Genomic DNA, 12,313 nt, shown 5'->3' on the forward strand with positions numbered 1-12,313 from the left:
CGCATTTAATGCTCTCACCCCATAAGGAAGTACAATTATTATTCCCCATTTTACAGGAGAGAATACCGAGGCTGACAGAGTTATGTGCCCAAGGTCACAAAACTATTCGGTGCCAGGTCAGGAACAATGGATCTGTCAGATTCTTTCCCACTGTGACAGTTGCCTGTAAGGATAGGATTCTGAATCTGGCAGCACATCATGCCCTTAATAAAGCCATCAGCATATCAGCAAAGAAATTAAAAATGCCCTGGGAGGCCCTCTGGAGAAATGGCAGATTCTACGGCTGGGGCTGAAAACACGGGGTGAGCTTGGGGCATTTTACACTGACAGAAAGTAAAGTCGTGCTCGGAACAAAGCAAATCACAAAAAGGATGAAGGCGTGTCAGGAGGACACAGGGGCAAACCGGAAGAAGTTCCCAGTGGCCAAACCCGGAACATTTTGAGCACTGAATACATACCAGTAGTATTAGATTATAAGTCAAAGAAAAAACAAACACCCATGAGTCCATACTGATAAAAATAAATAACCGAATAAATAAATGAGTAGAAGAGAAAAACTGTCCTTAAAGAAGGATTCTAAATTGTAAATGTAGAAGGAATGAGGAAAGTACAAAATCGCCTTAGAGCCCTGTGGTAATAATGGTGGCAGGCAAGATCCTCTGAGGAATGTGAAAGTTGGCGGGTGAGGCTTTAAGGAGAAACGGGATCTTTGTATCGCCCCAGATTATCTACCCAAAAATAATAATTAATTACTGTGGGGGTTTTCACATATATCCACAAATTCGTTGATACTCCTTCCTCTAGAATAGGAGTTTCATTCCTTTTCCCCGGAGTGTGGGCTGGATTTAGTGACTTACTGGTAACAAAGAAAGTTAGTAACATGGAGCATCTGGTGGCTCAGTCAGTTAAGCGTCCAGCTCCAGCTCAGGGCATGATCTCACGGTTCGTGGGTTCAAGTCCTGCATCGGTCTCTGTGCCATCAGTGCAGAGCCCGCTTAGGATCCTCTGTCTCCCTCTCTCTCTGCCCTTCCCCTGTGCATGCTGCATGCTCTGTCTCTCTCTTTCTCAAAAATAAACATTTAAAAAAATCTTTAAGAAAGTAGTAACCTTACTGTTGCAAAACCTGACAGGTACTACCTTAACCAAGTGGTCAAGGTTAACATCAGCTGTAGTCTTATACTCATATCACGAACCCCCTGATTCAATGTCTTGAGAAAGGCACTTCCCCTGTGTGGTCTTTCTTCTTCCCAACAATTCACACCCCAGTCCAGTCATGAGAAAACAGCAGACAAACCCAAATTGAGGCACATTTTACAAAGTACCTGACCAATGCTCTTCAAAAGTGTCAAGGTCATGAAAGACAAGGGAAGCCTGAGAAACTGTCACAGACTGGAGAACACTAAGGAGACATGACCAGTAAATACAACGTGATATTCTGGACTGAATTCCAAGAACAGAAAAAAGATGAGTGAGGAAAAAATAAAAATTAAAAAATTGCCCCACCTGTGCTTTCGAAGTAAACCGAGCACAGAGACTCACTGAAAATTAGCCAGAACTGCCCTGCTTTGGCTCCAGAGACCTTGTGAGGGTGCCCAGAGGGAAGGGATGTGACAAGTGGCAGGGAAGCAGCACAGAGACGATAGCAGGAGTCCGAGGAGGGTGACAGGAAAGAGAGGGGTGGTGGGAGAGCAAAGGAAGGGGAGTCTGCACTTCAGGCCGTTTGTTTTACTTGGCTACCCTGCCCCATCAGTTCCGGTGCCTCTTAGCTGCCTCTCTTCCTCCTGTGCCTATTGCCTTTTAATATACTGCATGATTGTGCTAATGCTGTTTGTCCAGATTCCTCTCCACTCTTTTCCACTCTGCTCTGTGCCCCAGGGGACTCCCTGCCTGCGGCTTCCCTGGGGGCCAGCCAGTGGGGGGCACAGGCAGGAGCCCTGAGAATAAAGGAGAATGGGGTCCAGTCCTGAGGCTCCCACCCCACCTGGGGTGCCTGGCCTGGCCAGGTCCCTCTAGCAGAGGCCACAGCCCCCACCCAGAGTTCTCACTGGGTTCTGGTGACTGCCCCTTCTCTTGCCCTGTTAGGCTCACGCGTGGGCACTGATTCCCCCACAGTGGGTAGTTCTCGGGTGCAATTCCATTTTCTCTTTCTCAAAGAGAAACTCTCAAAGTCTCAAACCCTGAAGTCCGCCCACCTCTTGGTAAATCCTCTCATGAAACTTGTCTCGATTACTCAATTGACTAAGTCATCTGTTTCCTGCTGGGATCACAACTGATGGAAAAAGTTACTATATTTATTGTCCATTGTTTATCTTCCCCTTTAGAACATAAACTCTATGAGGGCAGAAATGTTAAGTACTCCCTTCGCTGCCATGACGCTCTGTAAATAAATATCTGTTGGATAAATGAGTGGATGTTCATTTTACCCGTACTGTCTCACACGGTAATCGCTCATCGCATGTGGCTATTGAGCACTCGAAATGTGGCTGGTAGGACTGAGAAACCATTTTAAATCGTATTTAATTTTAATTTCCATAGCCACAGTCCTAGTCTATGGAAATTTCCCGAGCATAAGGCAATTCTGGAGCTACTGATGTCCGCACTGCCCCAGGAGGAGTCTGGAGGGTGGCTCGGTGGTCTCAAATGTTTGCTTCGCCCTGGCGAACTGCGGTGCTGGCCTTCTTGTAGGCAGCCCGACTCAGGAATGTGTGCCTTGTTTTTATACATTTACATTTTCATTTCCCTGCAAACTGTCCATTTCTTGGATAATAGAGTTACAGTGTGCTCACCAGGCCCTTACAAACTTGCAGCTTACAAAAGAGCTCTGGCCCCTAGCCAAGGGAGTCTCCAGCTGCTGACTGACCCTGCCTGGAAAGTCAACTTGGAAGAGACGCAAATGTCCTAATCCTCTTCCAAACCACTCTAAGTAGGTTTTATCCAGTGACCTGTAAAACCAAATTAGTAAAGGGACACTTTAATTCCAGCTCATTAGAGAGCTTCTAAAATCTTTGAGAAAGCCAACACAGCAAATTTCTGTGCTGGGGGGCTGAGAAACGCATCCCATTTCCAAAAGCAAAATGTCCTTGCTTTCTTCTGGTTCTCGCACATCACTCGACATGCAGAAGATGTTTTCTGAGGCTTTCACAGGGATCTCCAGTGAGGTGGGGAGCGGTTCCTGCGAGGGAGAAAAATATGGTGGCCTAGGGAGGTCAAGTGATTTTCCCCACGTTCTGCCAAGTCCAGTCCCAGCTCTGGTCTCCTGACTCTGGTGCAGGGAACATTTGCACTGTTCTTATTATTACCCCAGGAGCTGGCTTATTGCACAATATCAGGAAATAGTCCATATGAAATCCTGGCCCACAAAGCATACATGTTCTGCTTTTTATTCTGCAGCTTTTTTATAAAGTGTGTTTTCCTTTCCCATAATGTCATCTGGAAGCAATTCCTCCCAACAGCTGGATTTGCTTTCACAATTGGTAAACACGTAAAATGGAAGGCAGGGGAAGATGCGGAGTGTCACCAGAGGAGCCTTTCCCCCACCCGCTTGGCTCGTGTTCTGAGGCTTATCTTGGGTCTCTGCACAAGCCTCATCAAAACTGAGAACGTCTTCAAACAAGCGACCCACACTGCATTCCCTCCTTCAGGGGGTCAGCATGTTCTTTGGGGGAGAAATTTTCTGAATACTTTGCAGATAAAATCGATCAGATGCAGACCAGATTGCCAGCCGCCAAGATCTCGGAGCTACACGTGAAAGCCAGCAAAGCAGCACCTTCTCCAAGACCTCACCATCCTGGTACAGTCAGGACCTCTGGGGTCCTGCAGGAAGCCTCCCGCAGGGCACAGCCTTCCCAGAGCCACTGCCACCAAAGCCAATACAGGACGAGAGCCCAAAGAGCACCTACTAGGTCATCAAAGAAAATGAATGTCCCCCCCCCCCCCCAATGTGCTCCCGAGGAACAAGTTTTCACGCAGGCACAAACAGAAGGCAGCCAGTACTCCGGAAGGCCAAGAGCACAGCTGTCATCTGGGTGTTGGCTCACACCCTCTCCACTCTGTCTCCAGGGTCTCGGGGGCCGCTTCTCTAGGGGTTCACCAACATGGTTAGTTCTGGTCCAGGAGGTTCAGGGCACAGTTTAAGCTGGAATACAGTGCCGGGGGGCAAAGCTGAGGCTTCAGGCACTCTCCTCCCACATAAGAATGCTATTCTTTGATCAAAGTTTCAAATTTGGAAGAAATCAACCTAGCATATGGCTCAACTCTCAGAGGGAGCACGAGAGTATGCCGTTGACCAGGCAGCCCTACAGAGATGCAGAAGAGGGTATGTGTCACCCGGCCCAGCGGCGGGGATGACCTCAACACGGTGCCGGCCAGATGGGGAGAGAGTGGGGGGTAGGAGGGGCTTCCTTCCAAGCACCACCAACCCTCTGGGTAGCCAGGGCCCCACTTCCTGTGAGGGAGCTTCCCTGTGCTGTGGACCCTTGGCTGCAAAGTCCTCCTGGAAGAGATGAGCACCCCGCCCACTGAACCAACAAAAGGAGCCGATCAGGAGCAGGGCTCATCAGAGGACCCTGAGGAGGCTGACCGCCCAGCTCCTCAGCACAAGCTGCAAACGGAGCCCCTTTGCCTAGGCCCATGGTGGGTGGAGTGCACTCTTTGTCGGGTCTGCTTCTTTCCTGGGGTCCATCTTCTCTCTCTGTCCTCCAGGAAGAGGCTGTATCTTGTCTGGAGTCAAGGAACAGAAACTTCATTGTACAGTTTTCCAAATCCCACGCCTCATATCTGAAATGTCGAAACTCCGTGTTTCTAGTTGCAGGCCAAGGCTGCTTCCTCCAGACCCTGGTCACTCTGGTCTGATCGCCTGCACTGCTGGGAGGGCCCTCGGAGTCCACTCAGTGAGATTCAATGAAGCCCAGCGGGGTGGGTGGGTGAGAGCAACCCCCTGGTTAATACTTCAAAGTGATCCCTAGGTTAAAGCAATTAGAGCTCTAACAACCATATGCAATGTGTGCACCTTGTTTGGATCCTGATTCAAATGTACCAACCGTAAGGAGACATCTTGGGCTATTTCAAGAAAATTTGAATTTGGACTGGCTATCAGAAAACATTCAAGAACTTATTGTTAATTTTGATAAGTGTGGAAAAAAACATAAAAAATAAATATGTAAACAAATTTTTATATGTGTGATAATGGTGTTGTGGTTATATAAGACAATGCCCTCATCTTTTAAAAAGTATACCCCTGTGGCGCCTGGGTGGCGCAGTCGGTTAAGCGTCCGACTTCAGCCAGGTCACAATCTCGCGGTCCGGGAGTTCGAGCCCCGCGTCGCGCTCTGGGCTGATAGCTCAGAGCCTGGAGCCTGTTTCCGATTCTGTGTCTCCCTCTCTCTCTGCCCCTACCCCGTTCATGCTCTGTCTCTCTCTGTCCCAAAAATAAATAAACGTTGAAAAAAAAATTAAAAAAAAAAAGTATACCCCTAAGTATTTGGAAGTGAAATATGACATCTGGGATTTTTTAAAATACTTAAGAAAAAAACATCATGATGGGTACAGCTAGGTGCCTCAGTTGGTTGAGTGTCTGACTCTTGATCTCAGGTCTTGAGCTCAGGTTCGTGATTTCAAGCCCCAGGTTGGGCATGGAGCCTACTGAACAGAAAAACACATGATGAAACAAAGATGGCGTCTTAGTCCATTTGGGCTCCCATAACAGAATTCTATAAACTGGGTATAAACAACAAAAATTATTTTTCACAGTTCTGGAGGCTGGAAATCCAAGATGGAGGTGCCAGCAAATTCTGTCTAATGAGAGCCCACGTCCTGGTTCATAGATGGTGCCTTCTCATTGTAACCTAACGTGGCGGAAGGGGTGAGTGAGCTCCCTAGGGTCTCTTTCATAAGGGCACTAATTCATTTATGAGGGCCCCACCCTCGTGGTTTAATCACCTCCCAAAGGCCCCACCTCCCAATATCACATTCAGGGTTAGGTTTCAACATACAAATTTTCATGGGGACATTAACAGTCAGCCTATAGGACATGGTAAGATGTTAATGGTTAGATCTAGATGATGGGTGTATGGGATTCTATATACTACCCTCTCTACTTCTATATATGTTGAAAAACAATTATAATAAAAATTTTTAAGTATAGACTATTTTATCACAAAAGCTCACAGAGGACAACAAACACACATGTTTACCCACTCAGTGGTGACTGAATCCTGTAATGAGGTTCTTCATCCTCCTCATGGTCAGGAGGGGTTAGCTCTTGCATACAATAGGGAAGTGACAGGGCCCAGTCCAAGATGACCCATACGAGCTTTGACTGGGGGTGCAGCAACACCCTCAGCCCCTCCGCCTGGCAAGAAGTGGGAAGGAGCTCCTCTCCCAGAGCAAATGCAGCCTTCTTTGCTCCTGCTGCCGCTGGCTTTGGGGGCTGTGGTTTCCTCCTGTGTGTGCTGCATTGCTTCATGAGCAGTTCAGGGTCCTGTGTGTGGGTGGTGGAGTAGGACACAGGCCACTAAGTACTAGGTAAAGTTCTTGCTCTTACAGCTCGAGATCATTCCTGCTGCCTTCACCCCCATTACCCCCCGCATTCTACACTGTCCCATCCTGCACTGACTCATTCACAGACATGCGTCAGGGTAATCCTATGCCAGTCCCCTTGCGGGGCATGGGCGGGATAATGACGGTCTTTGAAGGGCAATGGAAAAGGCCTCCAGTTAGAAAAGTCAATGCAGGCCTGACACTTACTCTTTCCCTGCTCTGGCCCTAGGCATCAACTTCTGTGTTCTCATTCTAGGTTAGTCCATACTCTTTAGCCTTAACCTGGTCTTGGGAAGGAGAAGATTCTTTGCCATATTACTTATCTCCTCTTTCTGGAAAAACAAGAAAACCAATTTTCCCCCTTCTGCTTTGAAATATGCTGGGCATTCTGTTTTTCCTTATGTCCTTGAGTAAAAAGTAAGTACCCTTTACTGGTGCTGGGCCATGCCTGTTCTTTCATTCCTTTTTTTTTCTTTTCTTTTCTTTTCTTTTCATTTTTATTCCAGCATAGTTCATATACAGTGTTTATTTGTTTCAGGAGTACAATAGAGTGATTCAGTGATTCCCTATATTAGTGCTCAATAAGTGTGCTCTTCATCCCCATCACCTATTTCATTCTGGTAACCATCAATTTGTTCTCCGGAGTTGACAGTCTGTTTTTTGGTTTGTCTCTTTTTTCCCCCCTTTGTTAATTTGTTCATGCATTTTCTTTCTTTAATTCCACATATGCGTAAAATCATCTGGTATTTGTCTTTCTCTAACTAGCTTAATTTGGTCTCTAGATCCATCCATGTTATTGCAAATGGCAAGATTTCATTTTTTTGTGGCTGAATAACGTTCCAATGTATATATATACTGCATCTTTTTTATCCATTTATCTGTCGATGGACACTTGGGATGCTTCCATAATTTGGCTATTGCAAATAATGATGCAATAAACATCAGGTGCACGTATCCCTTCAAATTAGTGTTTTTATATTGGGGGGGGGGGGTAAATACAGTAGTTTGGTTACTGGATCACATGGTAATTCTATTTTTAATTTGTTGAGGAACCTCCATACTGTCTTCCAGAATGGCTGCACCAGTTTGCATTCTCAACAGTGCACAAAGGTTCCTTTTACTCCGTACCCTCACCAACACCTGTTGTTCCTTGTGGTGTTGATTTTAGCCATCCTGACAGGTGTGAAGTGATATCTCATTGTGGTTTTGATTTGCATTTCCCTGACGATGGGTGATGTTGAGCATCTTTTCATGTGTCTGTTGGCCATCTGTATGTCTTTGGGGAAATGTCTGTTCACGCCCTCTGCCCATTTTTAACTGGGTTATTTGGTTTCTTTGGGGCGTTGAGTTGTGTAAACTCTTTATATATTTTGGATGCTAACCTTTTATCGGATATGTCATTTGCAAATATCTTCCCCCATTCAGGAGGTTGTCTTTTAGTTTTTGTTGGTGGTCATACCTGTCCTTTCTTAGTACTGACCAGAGCAACCCAGTCCTTTGGAGTGGAAAGAAAGGCCTCACATATAGGGCAAGTGCTCTTGCTAAAGACCTGCCCAAGTTATTGCCAACATATTTCATAAGTAAGACTGCTCTCACAGAAACAAAAAATAAATTTTAAAAATCCTATTTATACTTTGTTAGACTCAATATTTGATATTTCTACATTTTATTATTTTTTTTAATTTTTTTTTTCAACGTTTATTTATTTTTGGGACAGAGAGAGACAGAGCATGAACAGGGGAGGGGCAGAGAGAGAGGGAGACACAGAATCGGAAACTGGCTCCAGGCTCTGAGCCATCAGCCCAGAGCCTGACGCGGGGCTCGAACTCCCGGACTGCGAGATCGTGACCTGGCTGAAGTCGGACGCTTAACCGACTGCGCCACCCAGGCGCCCCAATATTTCTACATTTTAAATAGGTTCTCTAATTTTGCTTTTTTCCTTCCTAATGGTTTCCATCTTTGTCTCAATCATAAGTTAATGAGAATTACAAGTCTTACGAATAACATACACTTTCATTTTTTAAATGTCTCTTCATTTTTAGTGACTAATAAGGGCACTGACAGTGCACAGACTGAACTGAGAGCCCCAATGGTTGTGACATCAAGTGGTAGCTCTGACATTTCACTCGTCAGCGGGTCCGCGGAAGTCCAAACTCAGTCTGCAAAGGGCGAACGGAGAAGGTCAGTGTATACAGTTCGAAAGTGTGGGTGGTTCAAAAGCCGACTATACAACAGTTGAAAATGTTGCCCAGCTCCAACTAGAACGTAAGTGTCTTGCAGACAGGAATGTTGTCCATTTTGTACACAGCGGCATCCCAGTGCCTAGAACAGGGTCCTGCACATGGTAGATGCTTCATGCTTTCTGGATTCATGAACTGCCCGTGCTTTGGAATTCTTGCAGCCACTTGTCACGTTGTACTGTATATACCGGTATCACATTTAACTTCAAGATTGACAGTATCTTGGAAGCAGAAGGAAGCCTTTTTTCTCTTGCGACATCTACGTCGTCCATAACTGAGATTCAGTAAATGCACATTGACCAGGTAGAAGTACCTTTGTATTGTTGGGAGCTAGCTAGTGATTAAACAGTTTAAAAACAAAATCCCTCACTGGTCATGAGAAAAACCATAGCTCATGCTACAGAAATGGACAATTGCTGAAGCCCCCAGAAGTTTCTCAAGTACTGTGTGGCAGGGAAGTAGATTTCCTGCCCCAGAAATCTGGCAAAAGAATTCACTTGAGGATTTAAGTCTGAGAAAAAAAAGACCCAAGAAAGGAGGCAGAGAAGGGGAGGTCTTTTCCAGGGCCTAGAGATTAAGGCTATTTAGATACCACTTAAGAAAGGAACCAGATGCCAGCCAGGTTTGTGCTTCGGTTTAACCGTGTTCTCTGCAAAACTTGCTTATGGGAAGATCAGAAGCTCTGACGATCATTACTGAAGAGGATTCAGAGAAATTATCGTCTACTCCCGGTTGAAGAGAGAACAAGTCCTGATCTTTTTTTGGTGTCAACCTCTACTGAAATGTGCTGTTGTCAAATCAAAAAGGGGATAGATTCGAATTTTACAACTCTGATGAAAGTGAAATAAAAGGAAATCTGTATCATCTTAATCAAAGCATGTGCCACCTGAGTCGGCTCCCTGTCTCGTCCCTTGGCCTTGGTGACTCTCATGTGCTGGAGGTTAAGGGTTTGTTAAAGAAGATGGGTTTTGATTAAGTGTCACATTTAGTGTGATGTGACATGCTCTTTATCATTGCAAGGGAAGATTGGGGGACCAGGGGGAGCTTTATAGCTAGTTCCCAATATAAATTAGGAGTCTTGGGGAATGGGTACTTTGCAGTTGGCCTTGATCTTTCCAGGGCCCAATGAATGTGTGTATGTGAGAGTGTGCACACATGTATGTGTGTGTGTGTGTGTGCGCGTGTGTGTGCGTAGGGAGGGCAGAAAAGTCAGTTTTCACGTGCCTGCGCTAATGGGCTGGTTACCCCACTTGGAGTTTGACTTGCAATTGTAACATAAGCCTCCAGCTCTAAATTTGTCCATGTTCTTGATATGGGGCAAAGTTCTCCCTGCCTTTTACTTCTTTGGAATTTCACTGTTGCTTAGGGAAATCTCAAGCATTCATTCATCCCTTTGGGGGACAGTGACACAAATTTGAGGAGGGAGAAGCGGAAGGAAGCATTCCAAGTGCCACATGCCATTTCTAGCCAGAGGCCATGGCCATTGATTGCCTCCCCTGACTTCACCTAGAGAAAAGAGAGCAGTCAGAGCCAAATCCTCCTCCCTTCAAATCGAAGATGTGCTCCACACCTTAAGACTCAGATTTTGGCTTAAATTGGAGTAGTGAGAGCACAGTGAAAACGGGGGTACAGTAAATCCCCAGAGTGCTCATGAAGGCAGGGGGTGGGGATTGAGGGAGACATCCCAGAAGGAACCATTCCCATCCAAAAGGCACCCCACCCCGCCTCCAGATCAATTTTTCTAAAATATCACTTGTGGAGCTCCTGGCTGGCTCAGGGGAGCATGCAACTCTCGATCTTGCATCTGTGAGTTCGAGCCACACATTGGGTATAAATACTATTTAAACAAATAAACTTAGAAAAAAAAAAGACTCTCGTCAAGTCATGACCCTTCCATAAATACCCTTTCCTTCCCTCCCATTGCCTTTATGCCACAAGAATAAAGGAAATCCATACCCTTTGTTCCAGCATTCAATGCCATACATCCTGGCACTGCCAAATTGGCCCTACTTACTGCCTCTCAAATGACTTAGCTTTTATCTTGCAGCATTTGCTTGTCACTCCCCTGTGTGGAATGCCTTTTCTGTTTCTCTCCCCTATGGCAAGATGGCGCCCATCTTCCAAACATTGGCTACGGCCCTTTCCTTTTTATGAGGGAGTCACAGCCCACTTGAGACAATGCTTCTTTTTATCCCAAAAATCTGAATGGAGCTTCTACTAAGTGCCCAGAACTGCTCTAGACACCTGGATTAGGTCACAGAACAAGACAAAGACACCTGCCTTCAAGGAGCATGCGCCGTAGTCATCAGGAGGATTGTGCGGTAAACTTAAAAGACAACTCAAAAATATTTACTATATGATAACAGTTACTATGGAGAGAAGAAGAAGAAGAAGAAGAAGAAGAAGAAGAAGAAAACAGAGCAGGGTAAAGGAGATCAGGAGCTCCCACTGTTTGAGGCCAGGGGCTGGCTACAGTATTACAGGATGACCAGGGTAGGTCTCATAGAGGGATGTGTGGACCAAGAAACTAGAAGAAAATCCATAATGTCGAATAACAAACGGAAAGGCCTCCAGGGGCACCTGGGTGGCTCAGCTGGTTGAGTGACTGACTTCGGCTCAGGTCATGATCTCCTGTGAGTTCAAGCCCTGCATGGGGCTCTCTGCTGTCAGCACAGAGCCTGCATTGGATCCTCTGTCCCCCCTCTCTCTCTACCCCTCCCCCGCTTGTGCCCCTGAGCTCGTGCTCTCTCTCTCAAAGATAAACATTTTTTAAAAAAGAAAGAAAGGCCTCCAATGTTTGGTACAACCAGTTCAGGTGACATTAAGGAAGAAGTTAGGCAAGGAATGGAGAAATGGTTAGGTTTTTATTGCTATGTTCAAAAGTAATTTTTTTTTTCAACGTTTATTTATTTTGGGACAGAGAGAGACAGAGCATGAACAGGCGAGGGGCAGAGAGAGAGAGGGAGACACAGAATCGGAAACAGGCTCCAGGCTCTGAGCCATCAGCCCAGAGCCCGACGCGGGGCTCGAACTCACGGGCCGCGAGATAGTGACCTGGCTGAAGTCGGATGCTTAACCGACTGTGCCACCCAGGCGCCCCTAAAAGTAATTTTTTTTAATTAGAAAAATTATTTACTTTTACTCCTTCCCTACATCTTACTGTTCAGGAAACCATCTTACAGATGTATCTGCAATAATGTACTGTTCCCAATCTGTTTAAAGGCAAAGCAGCATAGGGAAACACCATCAGCGGTCCAGACTTCTCAGCTTATGGGATCTTGCTTCCTGCTTTTACATGAAATCCTGAAACTTAGAAGTGTTTTCTCCAAAAAGAAGAAAACAGGGCATTGTAAAAGAAAAATCACTTTATTCAGTATTACAGTTTTAGAAATGGAATATATTTTCTTTAAGGAACGAGAAACTTTTTTCTCAACTGTTATTGGTTTGTCAGTATAGGTCAGCAGGAAGAAACATTAACAAGCCTGGCTCTTCAATATCAAGACATCTAGTCCAAGCGATGGTATGCTTTCTTCCTT

Source organism: Prionailurus bengalensis, chromosome C1 (genome assembly GCF_016509475.1).
Source record: "Prionailurus bengalensis isolate Pbe53 chromosome C1, Fcat_Pben_1.1_paternal_pri, whole genome shotgun sequence".
Lineage (NCBI taxonomy): Eukaryota > Metazoa > Chordata > Mammalia > Carnivora > Felidae > Prionailurus > Prionailurus bengalensis.